The sequence below is a fragment of the Akebia trifoliata genome, unplaced genomic scaffold (assembly GCF_017979445.1).
Source record: "Akebia trifoliata isolate Shusen 1 unplaced genomic scaffold, ASM1797944v1 Contig00095_ERROPOS300000, whole genome shotgun sequence".
Lineage (NCBI taxonomy): Eukaryota > Viridiplantae > Streptophyta > Magnoliopsida > Ranunculales > Lardizabalaceae > Akebia > Akebia trifoliata.
The window spans coordinates 238767-257600 of record NW_028236846.1 but is presented as its reverse complement, the minus strand read 5'-3'; the positions used below and the strand labels follow the sequence as shown (position 1 = coordinate 257600).

Here is an 18834-nt window from a genome sequence, read left to right as displayed (position 1 = left end):
AATTTACAATGGCCCTAATCAGATTCGAGATGGAAATGGTGTCGACTTAGCTAAAATAGTAAAGGTGTGTGGAGTGTTAATCCCACGACCTAAGTTTAAATCTTGTTGAACCTAATAATATCTTCTACAAATGGCAATTTTAGAAAATATGCTCGTTGTTGATTATTTTACCATAAATAGTGATGTTTCAATTGAATTTAATACTTCCATCTGTGTGATTAAGGATCATCCTTAAGTATAATTTATTTTCATGATTTCCAGCCTTATATGTTTGGTTTGAGTCTTCTCCCATAAGCTCCTTACTCAATCAGTGTACGGTTGAGGCAATTGAAGTTTACACGCAACAAGAATGTCAAAAGAACTCAAGTTAGATGATGATTTTCAAAATGCAAAAGAATTCGAATCTCAAACTGCGATGTAACGATCGTGAGTGTTTTTCTCACTTAGCACTCAAACCTTTTTAATGCTCTACTGAACCCATGAGAAATACAATGTTTGTTTAGTTCCACAAGGCAAACATGATAAATTGGGCGAGTAATTTTTTTATTTTATTTTTTTTGAAATCAGTAAATACCTTTTAAAACTTATAGTATTAATTCAAAAATTTGAATAAAATTTAATTTCCATTATTAATTCATAAAAAAGGCTCATCCATTTAAGATCAAGGTTAAATCTAAACCCCATTTTTTCCGGTTTGCATGAATTCGATTCATGGTCCGTGGTGCACCACTCTAGAATGAACTCAGTTCATAGGAGCAAGTAGAGATAATTCGCTTCTTGATTTGCTTTGATTTCATAGATCAATTAGTTAGGCTGGTTTGCTTGTAAGGTATACCAGTTATAAGTAGGACTATAATGTTAAAATTTCTAAGTCAAATAGTATAAATTAATATAATAATCTAAATTATAATTGTAAATAATGAAAAACAATAATAATAAATTGATTTGATTCAAAGAGCCAATTAAAAATGTAGTTGATTCGTGTCAAAACTCAATCGAAATTCAGTGGATTTGTGCTTAGCTTGATTTTACTAACCCTGCAAGAATTAAGAACCTAATAGCGAATTAAATCACTTTGTACCGGTTGGGACTACTAGCAACGAATTTGGTAACATAAACCCTAATATGATCAGGCGAGTTTACTAAATTATAAAAAAATAAATAATATTAAAACGAGTTAAACGAATTGACTCTACAGATACGAGATGAATCGGACGAGCCAATTCTGTATCTCGGAACCCCGGTTTGAACTTTGAAGACTTAGACCCAAAGCAAAACACAGAGCGAAATAGAAATTTGAGAACATTTGGCCGGGAAGAAGAAAACCCACCCTAAAAAAAAGAGAGAGAGAGAGAGCAACAATGTCAGGCTTCTCCTTCGGCTCCTCCTCTTCTGTCACAACTTCATCCTCCTCACAATCTCAACCTTTCTCCTTCTCCAACCCTTCTTCTTCTTCTTCTCCTTCTCCATCTCCATTCTCCACCACCACACCCTCTGTCCCTCTCTTCTCCACCTCAACAACAACAACAACAACAACAACAACAACAACCCCATCTTCTTCATCCCAACAACCTTCATCTGCTTTTTCTTCGGATCATCCACAACATCTTCATCTACTTTCACTGCTTCTGCATTCCCTTTCGCTTCTTCTCCTTCCCCAAACCCTAATTCTTCATCTTCGAATCTTTTCCCCTCCTTCAATTCTTCTTCTTCGAATTCTTTTTTCTCTGCTTCAAAACCTAGCTTTGGATCTTCTTCTGCTCCTTCACCCTTATTTGGAGTACCTTCGATTTCTTCATCCACAGTAGGAACTACAACTACAACTACTGCTTCATCACTCTTTGGTGTTCCTTTGGCTTCCTCTCCTACTCCTACTCCTCCTTCATTTGGATTTTCTACTTCTGCTTCTGCTTCTGCTTCTACTTCCGTTACTTCTTCTCCACCTTTTATAATTCCTCCACCCGATTCTTCAGCAGCAACCACTTCTTCTTTTCCTCAATTGTTCTCTTCTACTTCTTCAATTTCTTCTTCTTCGCCGTTTTCCTTCGGAAGCAGTTCGGCTCTTCCCAAGAGCACTATCAGTCCTCCTTCATCCACTGTTGTTTCTTCTTCCCCTTCAGTTCCTGATGCGAAACCTTCGTCTTCATCCGCTTCATCTAGTTTTTCATTCGGAACCCAGTCTTCTTCATCCCCTTTTCAATCTTCATTTGGATTTGTTAATGCCGCTTCGTCTGCTGCCCCCCACTTTCTCTAGCGCACCCGCCACCATGAAACCTTTTTCTTTAGGTTTTGAAACATCTTCCGCAGCACCGCTATCTTCAACCATCGTGACCACAGGTCCTTCGATTCCTGCTTTTGGTACAACCCCTTCTTCATCTGATGCTTCACCATTGTTCTCTTCAGCATCCGCTGCGGCTTCTGGTGCTTCGACCTCTGCATTTAGTACAACCCCTTCTTCTTCTGCTGCTACATCGTTGTTCACTTTAGGATCCGCTGCTGCCGCTTCTGGTGCTTCGACCCCTGCATTTAGTACAACCCCTTCTTCTTCTGCTGCTACATCATTGTTCTCTTTAGGATCCGCTGTAGCCACCACCTCTGCTCCTTCTACTCCATCAGTGCCTGTTTTTGGGGTGAGTACAGCTTCAACTTCAGCGGCTAAGAGCACTTCTGCATCATCTACCACTACTAGCCCTTTCCCAAGTTTTTCATTGTCGACTAAACCATCAGCTCCTGCATCATCATCATCATCGTCATTGCAGCTTCAATCGACTACTGCTGCACCTGTGTTTGGTGAGTTTGTCAATGCTCATTGTATCTGGGGTTTTTCATTTTATTTTATACGAAGATCCAAAATATGACATTTTGTATATCTTAAATACCATAGATTGTTTAGATAATTTTTATTGACATTTGCTAGAATCTTTGTCAATCCTAAACTTAGAGGGGCTGTGGTGTTGGATTGCTGATGTGGCAATCCATATGAGCAAAATGATCCTTAGTAAGGCTTAAAATCTTACAATGTTAGTAAGGAAAGTGTTTTGCTAAAGAAAACTACGAAACAAGAATCACCGAAGCATAAGTGGAAGATGTTGTGAGGTAAACCTTCATATAGAAATAGTACCTTCATTTAAGACCAAACCCATCTTACCCAAACATATAATCCAAGTGGCCCAACTGTACGATCAAAGAATTCCTTGTGTCCTATATTAAAATCTGGAATCAATTCTCACATTAGCAATTAACACCTTTTTCAAAACATGTATAACTTGGACCAAAGTCCATTTAATATAGAATAAACTCGCTATTATGATATTTTTCTATGCACCCAAAATCTGATTTGTCCAATGATGTCGGGCTATCTGAGTTCACCTAGATGAAATCTGATTGTGGGGATTCCCATCTACAAGTCATTAACAATGGTTGCTATCATGTTTCATGAGGTTACATTCCTGACATCGCTTGAACAACATAAATAATGAAGCTCAACAGTGTCTTCTTGGGACAATTATTACTTTTTTTTTTCTTTTCTTTTCATTTTCTTTTGAGGGGACAACTATTGTCTTCAAATATTCTATTGTTCTTCTCTCTCCATACAAAATAGGTACAAAATGCCATTTTCATCACCATCTATAAAACACTATCGTCCTCAGCTTTTTGAATGCCAATTCTAAAAATGAACACTCACATTTAACAATGTAGCTTTTGCATTGTTAGAAACCTTCTTTGAACTTCTTTCCATGCACATACTAAAAATCTGGGTACCGAGAGTTTCCAGTGTAATTGTGCTGCTTCATGCATTCTTGAAAGTAAATTTGCCTGAACTTGTCAATTCCCATATCACTTTGTTTCCATGGTTCCCAACCAGATACGATTCGTTTTGAATCTTCTCCCATGCTGTTCTCATTCTATTAGTGTATGGTTCAGGCTGCTGCAATCTATTTGCAACAAGAATCGTGTTAGATGGTGGCTTTCAAAGTGCGAAATAATTCGATTTCGGATTGTGTTACAATGATTCCGTCTTCTGACCATGGAAAAGTGTTCATTCCATCCCCTACAATGATACGAGTGTTCTTACCTAGCTCCCAAGCCTTTTTTAAGGCCCGTCTGAACCCATGAGAAATCCTATCTATTTGTTTAGTTGCACAAGGCCTCATTATCCACATATCTTGCTAAGGTCCATTTCAACCAAAGAGAGTTCTGGCTTGATGTGAGTTTTCAGAATAATTTCGCCATACTTGGTCCAATCTTTGATTCTCTGAAGTTCAAAACCGACTGCACTCATCACATGGTCGGCATACTCAACTCAAACTGTATGAGCGCATGGATTTAGCTAATGAAGGTCCTTTTCAAAGAAAACAAGCCATGATAGATTCATTCTTTTTTTCTTAGATTTTCCTGGGCAAAAAAAGAAAAAGAAAATGAGCTCCAGTAAATTTGGAAATTATTGAGCATCGAGTGAAAAAGTTGGAACTTGATTAGTCTGCAATAAGAATTAAGCCCTCCAACCCTGAGGCATACTTTGTATACGACCCAATAAAGGCTGACTCAAAGAGAAAGTCAATCATGAAGAGAACAACGGTAGTCCCAGATACTTGGTGGGAAACTTGCTTTCTTGAATTGGAGATGGTTCAATATGGCTTTGCAATTCTTGCAAGCCTTATTAAAAAAAGACAACTCTTTTGAGTCATAGCCTAGACAACCGAGAAGGAATCAAATTTATGTAAAATCAATGGAAGATTATTAGTAGAGTGAACATTGTTGACTGTAAACTAGGGCATGTTGTCAGCAACCATCAAGTGAGAAATGGGCGGAGTATTTTATTTTTATTTTTTTTGGATCTGTATGGGTGGAGTACTAGTATTGATCAGGATTTTTATTTCACCACGAGTAATCTTTTGCTCAAGTTGACATGAGCACAATTCCATAGCAAGAGTAAGCACTCCTAACCTTTTTTTTAATCATTTTAGCTGATTAAATCAAGTCTAAACCATAAAGGATTTTGGCATTAAACTACTTTATCCTCTTAGTAGAGATCCGAGATGTACACTCTAGGAATGACTGACTAAACAAAGATAATGGTTTGCTTCAATGGTATTCACACCCACTAGGAGAGAGTATACATGGGAGGAGCCATTGATTAAGCTTGAATATTGAGGTGGAAATGCATTCTCTACCCCAATGAATTCATATGTAATCACATCCAATTTGTTGAAGTAGAGAGATTATAAATTGCCAGCTTACCTAATCATAGGCACTTTAGCACATAAATAGTTGGGACCAATACGAAGAATACTTCTTATTGACAATCTTGTGCGTCAAGAAGATATTATCTTTCGATAAATGCAGATTGATTCTGGCTTGTATCCTTGCTGTGTTTGGGTATCATAGCTTGAGTAGTATGCATACATGCTTCTCTCTTTGGTACAGCCTAATCACCATGTCTCCTACATAGTCTTTTATATATAAATATATATTGCTGTATTTCTTGAAAGATTGTCATCCTTTTGTTGGCGATCTTTAAATTTTGACCCCACTCTCTCTTCTTCTATCTGCCTTCTCACTTTGAGAATATCTTAATCTGTTCACCCCACTCAACTTGGTTTATTCCACACTGTAAGCATGGTGAATCCACGAACAACCTCTTACTTCATTGCAGTTGGGTTAGAAAAAAAGCTGGGGTATTTCTTTAATCAATATGGAATTCATTGTGTTCTTACATGCTTCGCCCTATATCTCTTCAAGAATCAAGATCTGGCAGTCCTATGCTTTTCATCCAGAGGTCCTCTGATTTGGGAGCATCTCCCTTTGATGGTAAGCTATTTGGAAATAATGGATATTTGTAGGCAAGGAGAGAGATGTCAGACATCACCCTTACCATCCTAGCAATTATTTGTCTATTCATTCGAGTTAATATTTGGGAAGTCAGCTTAATTTTGGATGAGATGTCTTTTTTGGGGGATTACTTTGCATGGTGCTAGTTTGTTTGTACTTCATTATTTTATTTTCTATTCTTAGTGGTCTTTTTGACCTTCTTGGATCCTTTGTACTACATTGTTTCTCCTTTATTGGCTTTGAAATTTGTACTTATAAAAAATAGAAAATAAAAGAAACCCTGTTTCTGTAAAGTTGGTTACTTGATATAAATATTTTTTTTCTTTGGTGTCTGATTGTTTGATTCCCTACTTAGTGCTGCCCTTTACTTCTTAATCACTTGCATATTTCTTGGAATGCCTGGTATCCTAGACCTATTGGAGTATAGAGGCTTCATTCCTGAAGTATTTATTTTTTGTCATCCAACTTGTTTTACAGGTGTTCCTTTTTCAACATCTGCTGGTGCATCTACCGATGGTGCAACAAAACTCAGTTTTACTAGTTCCAAGCCAACTGCAGCACAAGCATCATCTTCCCTTGCTTTAGCTACAACTAGCGGGTTTGTATCCTTTCCTCGTACTTTGGTTCCTTGCTAGTATTGGTACTTTCTTATTTTCCTTAGGATCTAATCATTTGATCTGAAACCTCCCCTGATGTTTTATAAACATTTTAAATAAATATTCACATTTTAGTTCTTGCTGAAAATTTTGTGCCTCGCAGAAATTTATTTTCTTTATAATTTTTACAATATTGTTAGATTTTAACCCGCTTTTGATTTTAGTTGTTTGGTACCTAAAGTATTTATGCTTTCTATTTTGTAATTTATGTTGTCTTGCTTTTGTTTTATCTTTCTTTCTCCTTTTTCCAACTTTACCCATGTTTTCGCTCTGAAAATCATAACTACAAAATAATGTTTAAAGTCTTAGAACTTACGAGGAGGATTCACCGTCCTGAATAATTCCCAGTTATATGATTCATGGCTATGGATTTAGAATCTGATTTTCTTTTTGTCACTTCATGTGTCTTGGCCAATAGAGCAACATCTTCAACTGTTACTACGACGGTATCTCCTGCACCTAAACTACCATCTGAGATCACTGGGAAAACTGTTGAGGAGGTATGTTATCCATTCAATTTTTCATTGCAATGATTAGTGTGGTTTTGTTTGTTTTTTTTGGGTACACTCTAGCTTCTTCCAGTATTTTTTTTTTGTTTCTTTCTTATTTCTACTTTCTCTCTAAAATTACCCCTCCACTTCTAGTCTTTAGAGTTGTGTCATCCTTTTTAGTTAAAGTGTTGTTACGCTCCAAGTATTTCTTTTTCTAAAAAGATTAAAACTTGGTAAGTTGGGATGTGGCGCTGTTTTAATTTTATGTTTTGATGGCATTTGGATTTGGCTATCAAACTTTCCAATGGGAATTGATGAATTTTCATTTTTTATTTAAAATTTTCTTGGTTGTCTTTTTTATTAGAAATTTTGCAATTTATTTTAATATATTTAATTGATTGATATTATATATATATATTTTTGATAAGCAAGCAGGTTATTGGTTAGTAATTAGTAGGTGAAGGCTGGTTTTGAAACCAAGTCGTGGTATCAACACTCAAACTTTAAACATGATGCAAGATGTGATTATAAGCATTTTTTTGTTTATTTTTTGGTGGTGAAAACGCTTTAGAGATTTTAGAGGTCTCTTCTTTGAGGCCATCTCGTTCTCATTCAATAAATTTTTTACTTATTAAAAAAAGGAAAGAAAAAAAAAAAAACACCTCAGCTTGTACCTTTAAAAATACTTGGAACTTGAACTTACAATTTTTTTAATTCTCTTTTGTATTTATAACAATGAACATGTTTGCAATTTTGCTTCAAAATATCTTGCATCATGATTATTCTTTTACCTTTTTTTTTTTTCCTGATTTTCCTGATTCATTATTTTTTGCCTGGTTATCCTATTTTTTTTAACTGTGGATTTTGTTCATCAATTTATTTTCGTTTGCAGATAATCAAAGAGTGGAACTCTGAGTTACAGGAGCGCACTGGGAAATTCCGCAACCAAGCTATTGCAATAGCTGAGTGGGACAAGAGGATCTTGCAGAATCGGGATGTTCTTCTTAGGCTTGAGGTGATTTATTTTTCCAGCATGATAAAATTTGGGGACAATTTTTAATCTCTCTCAATTCCTTGAATTTTGTTTTCTATGTTTGATTATTTCAAATCCATTCCCTATGATATCTAACTTTTTTCATCAGTGACTTTAGTCGGAAATTTTTTGTTCAAAACTACAAATATTGTGGCATAAGAGTAACATGTATATGGCTTATGTTTCAGAAAATTTATGATTTTATCCTATATCTTAATTGAGGGAGGATTAACTTTTATCAATAAAAGAAAACCGCTTTTACTGATTGTGGCTGTTGATAACTTGTATGGTTCTATTTGTGTGCTTTCACTATCTCACTTTATCTTGGACTTCTAAATACAGTATGTGTGAATATATTGTATCAGAGCGAGGTGGCAAAAGTGGTTGAAACCCAGGCTAGTTTAGAGCGGCAACTGGAACTGATTGAAACTCACCAACAAGAGGTATGCAATTTCATAGTCATGGAATTGATTTAAAATCTGTTAATCCTTATTTTCTTTGCTTAGCAATGATTCTATTTTACATGTGGTCTGTTATGTTAGTTTGTGACTGTTGACCTTGTGTTGAAGGTATGTATGTCTGTACTATGGAGTAGGGAGACATTTAATTTTTATTGTCGATTACTAGAAAGGAATAAATAGTTGTATCTTGTGGATTTAGGTCAAATGTATTTGATTTTGAAAGTGCAATTTGTGCTATAAACTCCCGGTGTACCTTTATGGGGAAATTATTGACGAGGTGTGGAATGATGCATTTCTTCTGTGAACTGATGGAAATATATATATATATTTGTGTTCAAATACACAAAATCAATTTGAATCAATAGATTCAATTGATAAACAAGCAATAGCTTGAAGAAGATAAGGCAAATAACTAGAAAGTAAATAAGAGATAAAAGAGAATTGTATTGATATGTTTGAATTATTCATTGAATTTCGTTTTTGAAGCTCTTTATATGAGTAATTTTATCATAACAACTTATAAACTTTTTAAAATACTAAAAAATAATTTTCTAATCTATCTATAACATATTACTAACTTTCTAATCCTATTATAACTTAATTTGGACTGTGCTAAGCACTTTTAATTATTGCCTAAAGAATAAAAATGAATTTTTTTTAAAAAAAAAATCTAAAAACAAATTAGAAAATTCCTAAAATTAAAATAGAAATCCTACTATAATTAGAAAATAAAAATCCTACTAGAACTAGAAAATATAAATAAATCCCACTAGAATTATGAAACTACTCAAGACTCTTTCATTAAAATTGTAGATGTCCTACATTAGGCTCCTGTTTTTTAAAATAACTCACCCTTGAGTTGTTCTTGAAGACCTTTTTTTTTTTCTTTGTTTTCCATTCATCTCTCGCTTTATTCCACTTCCAATGATATCTATTCTTCAAACTTATTTAGAGAATATAATTGACTATAGCATATAATTTGGCAAAATCCTTCACATAAGCATTATTTATCTTCTTCAAGATACAAAGTGGTTCAATTTTCTTCAACTTGGTCTTGTTGTAAATTTCGTCGAGAAAACAATCTTTACTAAGATAAACCATGACCAACTCTCCTTCTTCATAAGTCTTGAATCTTCTATGCTTTTCGACATTGACTTTGTACTTGTTAATAGAAGCTTCGAAGTTCTTTTTCACTTTTTCCTTCTATATATCATACTCTTTTGGACTTATCCCATAATGGGGCAGATTTAGGAGACTTGCATCAGGCACCAAATCGATGTGGTGTTGTATATTCTTCACAGGAGGCAATGAATCCGACATTTTTTAAGGAAGAATACGAGAAAATTTCTTGAGGGATTGCACTTGATGAGAAACTTGAGTAAGATGGTCTCGGTTGGAAGGTTGCACTACCACCGGGAAGACTTGACTTGTTTCCTTTAAGTCTTCATTGATGTTGGTAGAAATAAAACATGTTCTCTCTTCCTTGACTGGTAGGACAGTCCTGGGTTTTGCATGGGAAGGGTGAGATCATGTTGACACCATTATGCATGAAAGAAAAGGTGTTGGCTTTGGTTTGGTAGGTGATATCATTATCATGAAGGCAAGGCCTTCCCAAGAGGATGTGGCATGTTCTCATTGGGACTATGTCACAACTAAACTCATCCTTATATTGTCTAGTGCTAAAAGATAGGTAACATTTGGTTTGCCACATTCTTTTGGTACTCACCTTCCACCTAACCTATAAAATAAGGTCTAGGGTGTTGCATAATGGGTAGCTTGAGTGCATTGACCGTGTGGCTTGCAATGATATTTTCCAAACTTCCACTATCAATAATCAATTGGCACAACTTGCCTTGCATTTTGCTGTAATCCGGAAAAGACTGTTGAGTTGAAGGATCAACATGTTGTATTGGCAATAAGTCGAATAATATAATTGAGATATTCACCTTCTTCAAACTTCTCGAATTGGATTTTCAATTCAGTTTTAGTGATGAATTTTCCTTCACCAACCATGAATGTGGATGGTAGCAAAAACTTTGATACCACTTGACGTAGCAGAAATGTGTGAATCAATAGATTCCATGGTTTTTAAACTCGGTATTCCGTATCGTCTCGTTCACCTCTGATACCGAGTTGACTCGGTCAATACGTCTCGTCGAGTCGTCTCGTTCAACATTAAAACAATGGTTTTTTACCATTTAAAAAATCTGAAAAATTCAGGAAAAATTCAGAATTGATTCCTATTAAAAAATGAGCCCCAAAAAATATATAAAATTAAAAAAAAATTCATAATATATATATATCAAAATAAATAAATTAAATATTTACTTGTTTACGTTGTTTCATTTTCATTGCACAAGTGCACTAAACTTGTTTTCCAAACACAATATTTAAAGAGCACCAAACTTACCATCAAAAATATCAATTAAAACACTAATTTCAATTCGATAAAAATCGGTATTATAAAAATTGGATCGACCCTTATTGGAATTGGTTTTTATTCGATCTCAATATGATCCAAATATGTTTCAATTGATTTTCATCATATTATAAGTATGATTTGACATATAAAATACAAAGAAGGAACATTCCAAAAAATAAAATACAAAGAAACTTCACAATTATGTAACACAATTGACCTACTTTCTCACATTTTATCGGATAGGGACACGATTGATCCATATTCCATCCGATAGGTTACTGCATCAAATTCTTATCGAATCTAATTTTTATTAGAACCAAAATCTTTAATTCATGTATGAAGTTGTTTAATAGGCACAAATTGGATTTTGGATCCATTGACAGCCAAATTATTTTCAGAACCCAAATCTTCAACCGAGATACGAAATTATCGAATTTGAATAGATCGGATTTTGGACCCATTGATTGCCTTACTATTGAGGGGATCATAATAATTTATGATCCTAAGTATCCGATTACATTAGTAATTAGTAGTTGAGAAGCATCCTATATTTGCGATTTAGGAAAATGGGTCGCAATTTAATGGTGTTGATTCAATGTGCATCATTGGTCCATCACTAATTTAAAAAATATTCGGTAAAACTCGGACGAGATTTTCAAAATCTCGTCCGATACAACTCGTTTGTCTCGCGAGTTAACGTAAAATCTGTAATGTCGTATATCTCGTTCGTATCGTCCGAGTTTTGCAAAAATATCGTCCGAGACGACTCGCATATCTCACGATACGCGGTCGTCTCATGACTCATTGTGAGTTGGTCTCGTTAGGCTGCGATACCAAGTTAACTCGGGCGATACGTCTCGGTCTCGGACGAGTTTAGAAACCATGATAGATTCAAAAGAAATTAAGAGATTGTGTTCAATGGAACTCACAAAATCAATTTGAATCAATATATTCAATTGATAAACAAACAATAACTTGAAGAAAACAAAGCAAATAATTAGAAAGTAATTAAGAGATAAAAGAGAATTGTATTGATATATTTGAATTATTCATTGAATTTCGTTTTTGAAGTTCCTTATAGAGATAATTTCATCATAACAACTTAGAAACCTTCTAAAATAATAAAAAGTAACTTTCTAATCTATCTATAACATATCACTAACTTTCTAAACTTATTATAACTCAATTTGAACACTTTTAATTATAACCTAAAGAATAAAAATGAATTTAGAAAAAAAATAGGAAACTTAAAAAACAAATTAGAAACTTCCTAAAGTTGAAATAAAAATCCTACTACAATTAGAAAATGGAAATTCTACTAGAATTAAGAAATAAAAATAAATCTTACTTGAATGAGGAAACTACTCAAGACTCTCTAACTAAAATTGTAGACATCCTACATAAAAAAAGGAGAAATGATAAATCCATTTGATCTAATTGTAATAAATAACCATATGAAGTGCAGAATTGATGCTTATAGCATGTTGTGACATGTTGCCATGTTTCCTAGGTTTGGACAATGAAAACAGCTATTGAACTTTCCCTTATTGTTCTTTAATATGGCCTTACTGCTTCCTTATCTCTAATCTCACTTTATTTGGAAACATTGCATATTGTACAAATTTTTAACTACTACATTAAAAAATCTTTATATAGTGGGATCCATAGGGATACATGTTGGCCTATCCAACATACAATGAATTGTTCATACCTTGGAACAAACTGATATTCCTAACTTGAAGCAGATCTGAACTGTTCATTTAAACAATTTTTTTAGTAAACATTTTTATATAGTTAGTAATGTTAGAATGAATTGCTTTTGTGACAATGATCATCTGAAGCATGATTCACAGTGTGGTTGGATCATCCGACAATCTAGAATACATACAGGGAATAAGAATATGGAGCAAGTAAAAGCCAACTAAAACACACAATTATGTATAATTATTTGGTTAGGTTATATGTCTGTACTTATTCCTTGTTTGTTCTCCTACTTGTGGGCCTCACATCAATATCATATTTGACAAGCCAGACATACTCTGATTTTTATCGTTAAAACATGGAAAGCATACCTGGTTTGCTAGAAGTTGGCTTATTTGCTATCATCATGACCATGACAATGGTGATGAGGATGATAATGTTATTTATCCACCCTCATTTTTTTTACTTCATTCATTCTAGATTGTTTGTAGGTGAAACTAAATGATAAAAATATGGAAAATTTTGTAATCAACTTGCTAGGAGATTATTATGGATTCATAAATTATGCACCTCACAAGACCATTGTAGTCATCAGGTCAGAATATGGGTTTAAAATGGTAAGGGGAAACTTCAATATAATTTTTTTTGGCAAAAAAGCACACTGTTGAATATCTATGCACAATGATATGTTTCTTCATTTTATTATAATTGTTATGATGCTAAACAAAGTCTAACCATGAACATATCTTATGAGCAAAATAACACTGTTGAAAAAAATTTAAAACCTTATCATCAAATCCTATATTTAAACAACATTTATGATCCAAATCACAAACATCCAGAAGGCCACACAAAACATGTGTATTTCTTGTGTTTTATTGTTAAAAAATCGTGTTTAAAATGTAAAACCATCTTTCTTTATAAAAAAAATTCAATATTTTTTCCTAATTTCTCTTTTTAATTAAAAGTGTCATATCACTTATTTATATTTATATTTTTTTATTTAGAAAGGTGTGCTCGCGAGGTTTATGCTTCACACTTTTAGTCCAATAAGGAGCACATTTTTCATAAAAAAAACTCCGTTTGGTGTGTCTGTATTCTGAGTTTTTCTTAACCTATTGAAGAATGGAAACATGTAGATATTGGTATTTCAAGTTATATTACTTTTTTTTTCCTTATATTTTTACGCATATCTGCATTGACTTTTGAATGAAGTTTATTCTTTCTCATGCTAGGTTGACAAGGCTCTGCAAAGCATAGAAGAAGAAGCTGAGCGTATTTACAAGGATGAGCGTGGATCGCTTCTTGAGGATGATGCTGCTTCCATGAGAGACGCAATGTGAGCATCTATTTTTCCATATTCATTTCATGTTTTCACCTTTAATCCCTCCCAATTTCTTTGGTTCTCTTAAATTTGTCTAGATTCTGTTCTTCACTTGTTCATTATTTCTCAAATTTCTACCTATAAACACATACTGGAAAAATGAGCATGCATATGGAAGGTAAGGTGTCATAAGAACTAATGGTGTATATATAGAGATTTATGGGGGAATCAGTTGGATATTGCCATATGGAATCCTGTTGGTGCTTTAATGTGGGTACTAGGCTGAAGCTGAGAATTGGATGAGGTTTGGGAGGATGTATATGTTTTCGGGATTGTAAAATTTGTATTTACCTTTCCACAGGTTTCATATGTTGGTTCCGTGGAAGGAAGTCTTGGCAAGTTATTACTTTGAAAAGGGTCAATGATAAGGTTCAGTTGATTCCAGAATTTAGAACTTTAAAAGACAATAAAATGACCACTCTTCACTTGCATTTATCATCATAGTATTAGAAAGTACATATTCCTTGGAATGGAGACGATTCTAGAGTTAGTTTCATTAGAGGGCAGAGTGTCTTGCATGCTTTCCAGCTCACAAGTTTTAGGGGCGCTCAGTACCCTGAATTGGAGACAGCTGTGTTTGTCAGGATCCTTAATGTAGATGATTGCCTCAGTTGTAGGGGTTACATACTCGAATAGGTCTGCATAAACTATGGTTAATCTTTTGCTAATTGCAAATAGTTGTTTAATTGTAATGTTTTTTCTGAGACGTAAACAGTAATGTTTTTTCCCTGAGTTGGCATTCAATGATGCTCCCTATAAGGTGGTCGACTTCTTTGAAAATGTGAATGTTCTTTCCTTTTCTTTTTGATGAGCCAAGAGTCAGTAAGGCGAGCTCTCATGACAACCCATATGGATTATATCTGAAGAACAGTCTCCCTCATTTAGAAAATATGATCTCAGCGTTATCAAAGATGAAAAAGTCACTTGGCTAGGTGCTAGGCATTGCGTTCCGTTGCGAGGCCTTATTGCCTCGCATACTCCAGGCAATTAAAAATAAACGCTGTGAAACAAATGTGCTAAAAAGCAATGCAAAAAGCTCCAAAAGGCAATGTCAAAGGTGAACCATTTCTTCTATTTTTTTGGCTCTCTTTGTCTAGGGTTAGATCCTTAATAGACTAAAAACCCAAAACAAACGCTTATCCGGGCCTTTTAAAGATTAAAAAAAATCTAAAATCCCTGATCTTGTGTGGATTGTTGAACTCCATCCAAATCAAATCAAACGTAACTTCATTTGTTTTGTTTCTTTTATCATACAATCAATTTTTTGAGTTGATTTGAAGCATCTAAGAATATTATGTATGACTTAGAAGTTTAAAAAAGTAATCAGTTGTAATTTTTTTTTCAACATTTTCATATTCGATCTTTGCTGTTTAGAAATCTAAAATTTTCTGAAAACCCATACACAAGAAGAATTTACAGTTATAAAAATATGCCAATGTCTATTTTTTTTTTCCATTACATTATATAGAACTATAATAAGATATAAAAGAATCAGGTATGAGGCAGTGGTATTTATTGGAAAAAGGGAGGTAATGGTTTTTATATAAACATTGTTGATGGAAGTTGGGATCTCGCTTTGAAAGACTTCTGCGTTTTAAGATGGCTTTGAGAGATGCTGGAAGGTCTATATATGGTGTATAGTCCAAGTCAAAGGCACACTTGGTCAGCATCCCCCACTCAAGACAGGTAAAGCATAACTTTGATGACCCTTTGGTGGTAATTGTAGTCTATGGTAGGGCGAGGTATGATGATGGTGTCGCTGATTCCTACTCATTGGAAGTCTGTATTCTCTTTCAATGTTTTGATTCTGTTTTTTATTTGTAAGGGGCTCAGAGTAGTTGATGGAGATTCACTTGGTTTTTTTATTTGATGAATTTTTAAGTAAATAATATATTTGGTAGAGATTACCTTGGTAAACTTTGCTGAGATTTCTGTGTTATTTTCTCTAACATCCTTAGAGTACCACAATACCACTGTGTCTGTATCTCTTGGCTTAGAAATGCTTGTAAGTGGAACTTCTGTTGTATGCAGGGAACTTCGTGGTTTCTCTGTCTTCGGTCATTAGAAGTTTCAATTATCCTAAAATATATCAGCATAGTGGCTATTATAACTTTTCTCAGACTTTCTAACAAATACTTTATTGTTTTACAAAGATTGTTATATTCTGATGTAAACGATATAATGTGGTAAATTTAATGCCAAGAGTATAAAGAAAATAAATAGAACTCTCACTAAAAATGTATGGAAATTAGGAAAAGAATAAGGTGTTGTAATGGTACATGATTTTAAGTTACTATATTGGCTATCAGTCGTTTTGGCCAAATTGACACTAAAAATTTGTGAGGAACTCTGTCACCTTTTTTCTGTATTTTTTTATTCCCGTTTATCTTTGATGAATTTGTAAATTTCCCTCGCCAATTTATAAAATGGTGGCTTCTGACTCAATTTTTGTGTGTGCAATTTCAGGTATGAGCAGGCTGAATTGATCGAGAGAGAAATGGAACATATGACAGAACAGATAAAATCAATTATTGAGACCTTAAATGCTAATCAGGTAAAGCATGGTTGGATGATTCCAATTCCTCTCACATGATTTACAAGCAGAGGGGTTACTAGCTTTCTTTTTTGTTTAGGGTGGGGGCCTTGATGCAATTGATGGGATGGCTCCACTAGACGTTGTTGTCCGAATTCTTAACAATCAGCTCAGTTCACTCATGTGGATAGATGAAAAGGTCAGTATCTTGTGTTGTAATAACTTACGTGGCAATTACTTTATAAAAAAAAGACGAATTTGTGTAGCGGCTATCTACAAGAAACAGGGAAATAGAACTTCTAAGCCTTTGAATGAAAGTTTTGATAAGTTCCCCTTAAAAAAAATGGAATTTCTACCGTTTCAAGAGTTTCAGAGGTTTTTTGAAAAAAAAAAAATATTAGACTTTTCTTTTGAACTCATTTTTAAGGAAAATTTACTCCTTTTAATGGTATGTTGTGAGTTCTAAACCACATTTTTTTTTATTGCGAGTGCTGTATGGTATAACTGAGGATATAAGAGAGAATTGATGGTCAAGTATTTTATTTTAGGAAATAAGTTCGATAGTCGTGATGGCCGTTGATGCCGTAGTGGGATTCTAATTACTCGGTTATGGTAAAACACTAGTTTAAATACATTTTTTATGGGTGCAAGTTATTTTTTTGTTAAATAGGATCTGAAATAGATGAGAGCTGAGGAAGCTGCCATAGTATAACATACAATATTTATCTCACCTCTTGATACTAAGTTTTTCATCTAAATTCCAAATCTTCAAAGAAAATACCCTTAAAATCCTCTAGTACTTGAAAAATCAAACTGCAATAAGCTTTTAAAACTCCAAAACCTGAATGGCATCCACCTTACTAGCTTTGTGTACTAAGCATTTGCTTTCAACTGAATACAGCAAACCATTCTTTTTAGTTCTATATCACATTTGTTTTCATGGGAAGAGACCTAACCTTTGAAAATGAATTTTAGGCTGGCGAGTTTTCTTCCCGTATACAAAAGCTGGCTAACCGTGGGTCCGATGCAAATCAAGATCTGATTGGTTCAAGATTATGGATGAGTTGATCCTTGGGTTTATGCAGAAAGTGTATTGGTTTCTTTATGAACCAGTTGTACCAAATCCAGAGCAGAGAAAGTGGAGGAGATTCTGTCACAAACAGGATATATTCTTCTTCAGTGAGAACTTCATGGTTTTTTCTTTCTTCCTTCCTGATAGGTAGTGAGAACTGAATAACCAGGATATGTGTTTGGCAGTGTATTGTGATACGGATATGTTTGAGCTTGAAGAGTTTGTACTTGCTATTCTAGTTTGTATTCCCTTCAGTATTTTTGTCTGATAGTTTAAAAAAAAAACTTTTCATTAAAAGGGCGGTCAAGATGACCACCTGAGAGTATTACATGACCCGATGTGAAAGAATCCACCAAAAATCCACTCATCCTGAATCTCAACTCCCCAAAAGGTCTTCAAGCAATAACCCCGAAATTTGTTGAAAATTTTGAAATCCCATGAACAAATGTATTAGGGAAAAACTGATTCAGATGGAAAACATGAATCTTGTCTGTGATGCTTGGCAGGATGAATCAATGGTTTGAGGGGAAATTTTTTGCTTTGAAGTAGGTAGGTGTACCATCTGTCTGAGCTCACGATAAATTTATCAAGAACATCCAATGAGGCCAATTTTCTTTGAACATGTTGAAGTGTATCAAAGCTTTGTGGTAACTCTTTTGCATATTGTGATTATGTGGTTGATACAAGTCACACGTGACTTCCTGGACTCTGGTATCACAGATTTAGGTTCTCCAAGATGATAGCTGTGACTACAGTTTCCGGATTAGTTGGATTCATAATTGCAAATGAATGAAAATTCTGAGTACTTATTGTATATGTCGAGTACTAGGTTTTCAAGAGAAACTTGATGTACTTATACTAATATAGGGAACTTCTATAATGGTCTTATTTATTGGCGTGTGGTCCATATATAAATTTGGTTGGTTCATCATTCTCGTGGAGTTGAAACTATCATGCAAGAGGTTCTTCGGAGTTGAGTTCCTTAGTCATGGAATGTCACAGGAAGGCAATCTTGAAACCTTTTCACAAAACATATGGATCATAGACCAGTGGCACCACCATGAGTAAACCGGTCACAGGTCTTGGTAAAATTGACAAAAGTTTTAGTTCTTCCAGATTTTAACCAATGATATTGAATAAATTTTCAATTCGGGTTGATGTGAGGCGATTCCATTTTAGTGTTAGTTCCCACTTGGTCATCTCTGGGCTTATCCAAGTTTTAAAATCTTTAGAGGTGATATGTCAGTTG

At 34.3% G+C, this 18834-nt stretch overlaps 1 pseudogene across 1 annotated transcript; it reads left to right on the top strand.

The window, feature by feature from the left end:
- Positions 1–1290: 1290 nt before the first annotated feature.
- LOC147381989 (uncharacterized) lies at positions 1291–17839 on the top strand (annotated as a pseudogene). Its single transcript, XR_015174220.1, has 9 exons — positions 1291–2790; positions 6310–6430; positions 6907–6988; positions 7872–7994; positions 8378–8455; positions 13832–13935; positions 16447–16534; positions 16614–16712; positions 17489–17839. The product of XR_015174220.1 is annotated as an uncharacterized LOC147381989 (transcript).
- The last annotated feature ends 995 nt before the right edge of the window (positions 17840–18834 follow it).